This window comes from Miniopterus natalensis, chromosome 6, assembly GCF_054644295.1.
Source record: "Miniopterus natalensis isolate mMinNat1 chromosome 6, mMinNat1.hap1, whole genome shotgun sequence".
Lineage (NCBI taxonomy): Eukaryota > Metazoa > Chordata > Mammalia > Chiroptera > Miniopteridae > Miniopterus > Miniopterus natalensis.
In genome coordinates this window covers 7,702,006-7,706,253 of record NC_142086.1, presented here as the reverse complement: position 1 = coordinate 7,706,253, position 4,248 = coordinate 7,702,006, and the positions used below count along the sequence as shown (strand labels likewise).

General features: G+C 47.2%; 1 pseudogene; it reads left to right on the top strand.

Annotated features, from left to right (window-relative positions):
* The first annotated feature begins 2,026 nt into the window (after positions 1-2,026).
* On the top strand, positions 2,027-3,361 carry LOC107543951 (N-acetylgalactosamine kinase pseudogene; annotated as a pseudogene).
* The last annotated feature ends 887 nt before the right edge of the window (positions 3,362-4,248 follow it).

Genomic DNA, 4,248 nt, shown 5'->3' with positions numbered 1-4,248 from the left:
ATCTCTGATTGCCTTTTGTTTTCAGCCGGCAGAAGCTCTCTGTGTGATTAGGCACAACCATATCATGTAGCGCAATAAGGCGAGTTTTTATGACCAGGGGTTATGACTGGGGAGAGTGCCTCCCACAACTTTCTAAAAAGGAGAAACTATGGGGGAAGAAAGCAGGTGTGTGGGTGCGGTGGTCAGATGTAGAGGGGGGTCTTACTGATAATGGAAGAAAGGCACTGTGAGAAAATTTGGGGGGAGGGTGGACTGAAATGTTCCATATGTTGATTTTTTTTTTTTAAATATATCTTTATTGATTTCAGAGAGAGGAAAGGAGAGGGAGAGAGAGAGATAGAAACACCAATGATGAGTCATTGATCGAGCCCACAACCCGGGTATGCGCCCCGACCGGGAATCGAACCCCAATCCCCTGGATCCTAGGTCGACGCTCAACCGCTGAGCCACGCCCGGCCGGGCTCATATGTTGATTTTGGCGGCAGCCACATGGCTTTATGAATTGCTCAATACTCTTAGAACTATACATCAAAAATAGTGAATTCTACTGTTTGTTAATTAAAAATAAGTTAAAAAAAGACAAAAAAGACCCAGTTTTAAGAAGTCTCTTCCTTCTAGCTTAAATATCAATCTAAGTGAACCTAAACCTCACTTCCTCCTACTCCCAATCATCTTGGCTACAGTCTGAAGGACAGACTACCCTGTAACAACATATTTCATTAGAAAACCAAGAGGCAAACAGCAGAGCCCTTTAATCAGACAGCTCCATCCTATCCCACATTTTTACTAGGAATCCTTGTTCCACTTTCACGACTTTCAGAGAAGCCCCTTTCCCACTATCCCAGCCCCTGATGGCTCTCTCCTGTGAACATCAAAAATCACACTTGGTATTATGTCACCGGTATTTCTTGTATTGGAGCTTCTTCTTCCCTGTTTTGGACAATTACACCTTCAGGGTATAAACCCTGAAGTCATAATGACAAGCCTCCCCCTCTAAGCTCCGCGTCAGATCAGTGCTCAAGCCTTACCCACCCTGCCTCAGTGCACTCTCCTCTCCTGCCTCTGTGCTCACGCAGCAACTCGTTGCTTCTTGATTAAATCATCTTTTTAAATCCATTTTTACCTTCCATTTTCCATTTTCAAGCATTTTATTTATTTTACCTTTTCTGTTACCAGTTTAACCATTCTCAATACCTGACCCAATTATTTAATTTTCTTCCTCAGAAATTTCAATATCATCCCTCACGCACTCTCCTAATTGAATAAAGTTTAATCTTTCTAACACTGGCATTTATGACTCTCCCAAGCCTGGCTGAAGCCTTCCCTTTTAGTTTTTTCTCATTCATATGTCATATACAATGAGGTTTTACTAAAACTAAGCCCCATATTTTCACTATGTGCACGCTGTTTCTCAGTCTGGCGGGACACGGCTCCTACTGTAGCCTCCTACTCCATGTTCAAGGCCCAGATGAAAAGAAATGCCTTCGAAGGCCTCAGTGCCTCACCCTTCACAACCCAGAGTGAATCTCTTTCAATATTCACAGGAAACAAGTTACAGAGGCAAAAGCAGGGCCCTGGGGGGGGGGGGGGGGGCTGCTCCTAAGGGAGAGCCTTGCAGAACTTTTTCTTGAGTATCTTAATCACACTCCAAGATTATGTATCACATTAAATTTTTGTACTTGTCTTATTTCTCCTTATGCATCTTGAAGTTCCCAACATTCTTCAGAGATGAAATTAGGTAAGGAAATTGAACCTGCTGCCTTACCCACAGCCCAAGGCCCGACACTGAGGGCAGGCGACTGTCCCAGGCATCGCTGTGCGGTTCCTATGCTCTTGGGGCCCTTGAGATAGAACCTGGGTGTCCAGGCTGTGGGCAGAGCGGCCCCAGGGACATGGCAAGTGGTCCCCGCTGCAGAGGAGAGGAGGATGGCATGGGCCCTGCTTGGCCAGCTCTCCAGCTCTCCGCACGCCAGCGCCCTGACAGGTCCCCATCCCCTGGCCAAGGGCTGTGCCCTGCGCAGCGTCTATGACCACACAGCACCGCCTATGGAGAAACCCCGGTGAAAACGGATGTGCAGACAGGCTTCCCACAGGGGCTGTGGAACAGCAGCTCCACTCTGGCTTGGCTGCAAAACGCTTCAGACTCGCAGAAGCTGGGGTCCTCGATGAACACTATAGAGGAAGTACTGGTGGTGTTCTCTTCGATTTGGCAAAGACAAGGTTAGGACACGTGGATTTCTGTGGATATTCTCTTCTTCCTATGGCTATAAAACAAGATGTTATAGCTGTGAAACCTGTGAAAATGTATCTCTCCACTGGCCAGTAGAGATCCCTTGTACCCAGACCTCAGCACGCATGCTAACATTCAGATCGACAAAACCAAGCCTCTGGCACAACTGCTTCCCATGTGAATTTAAAGGAATTCAGGAACACTTTGGGCTTAGTAACCAAAACTGGAACGAATTGCTTGGTGGATGGGACCTTCCCACCCAGTTTTGGCTCTCCGGCTCTAGTGCTTTGGTCTGTTGTGCTGGCTTTGGGACACTCACAGTTTGGGAATGAACCTGTTTAGGGTGGAACTTGCAGAAATATGTGCCAAGAGTGAGCGTTACACTGGCACCAAAGGAGGAGGGATGGACCAGCCCATGTAATTTCTTGCAGAGGAAGGAACTGCCAAGTTGATAGAGTTTAGTCTTCCGAGGGTCACTGGTGTGAAACTCCCGGGTGGAGCAGCCTTTGTGATTGCTAAAAGTTGTGTGGAAAGAATAAGGCAGCAACTTCCCATTTTAACATCAGAGTGATGCAGTGTCCGCCGGCCGAAAAGCTCTTGGCTAAGTACAAAAGCTGACAGTGGGAAAAAGTACTTGCGGCTGGAGGAGGTGCAGGCCAACCTAGGGTTCAGTCTGGAAGAAATGCTGTTGATCACAGAGGATGCTTGTCACCCTGAACCCCGTAGCCCTGAGGAGGTCTACAGCCGTCCGGGAATTAGCCCCCAGGGACTCTGAACCCAAAGCCTGAGTGCCCATCTTCAACCTCTACCAGCGGGCAAAGCACGTGTACAGCGAGGCTGGGTGAGTGCCCCAATTTAAGAAGATGTGTGAAGAGGCCCCTGACAACACGGGCCAGCTGCTGGGAGAGTTAGTGAGCCAGGGCCACGGGAGCTCCCAGACATAGATAAAAGTAGCTGCCCTGAGCCGGGCCAGCTGGTTGACACTGGCCTGAAGCCTGGGCTCCAGGGTCACCACTCACTGGGGCAAGACAGGGAGGTTGCAGAGTGCCAACAACAGCGCCTACTGACAAGCAAATGCGCGTGAAGCTCGTCACCAGAAGGGCAAGCCTAGGGCCCCTTTGCTTCCCCTGAGGCCTTAACAGAGCAGAAAAGTCTCAGAGAACTATTTGGGGCATCAGGAACTGGCAGGACTGTGTGCGCCACAGTAAAGTGATCCTTTCTGTTCTGTAACATGATGAGCGGTTGCTGTTATTAAGATGTGTTTCTAAAGAAATGGTTGAAAGCTCTCTATGCCTCATGATGATTATTTTTCCACCTTAAAATATGTTTTCTACCAATAAAAGCCAAAATTATGATTGGACAGGTCCCTTAAGAATGATTTAGTAGATTTACTGATTTTAAGATTTTAAAAGATGAATTGTAAAATTCACTCGATACTGACCTCATAGGTTGGACTTGAATTAAACATACTGCTACAATTAAACTAAAAAATAAAAATAAAAGAATTGTTGAATGGATTAATTAAAGTATTAATTTATAGTGATGAATTATTCTACAACTAATATTCCCTGGTACAAGCTGAAAGGATAACCAACCAACTTCCAAAGTGGACTAAGCCGTGAAGCCCTGCCTGCGAGGCGAGGAGAGACAGCGCTTGTCTCACAGCCGAGGCAGAGATGCCGCTGGGCACTGCGCACCCGCTCCTGGGCCACACGCAGGCAGCCCTCCGCCGGGCAGGGACAGAGCCCAAACCCAGGTCTGGAGAATGGCGGGGCCTTTGTCCCTGAACTTACGTGAAATTAAATAATGGGGTTTAAAATTGTCTTAATTGAGATAAGTACTCACCTGGAAACATGAATAAATAGATGCCGTAATAAACTGAGATGCAGTACATTTGACAAGATTCCTTACCTAACTGGCCTCATTCTCTCCCCTAAAATCTCAACCTCAGAGAGGCAAGAGCCTCACTTTTTTGATAGATGTCTCCAATAAGAAAAGCAGTGTAGGCGCGTGGAACA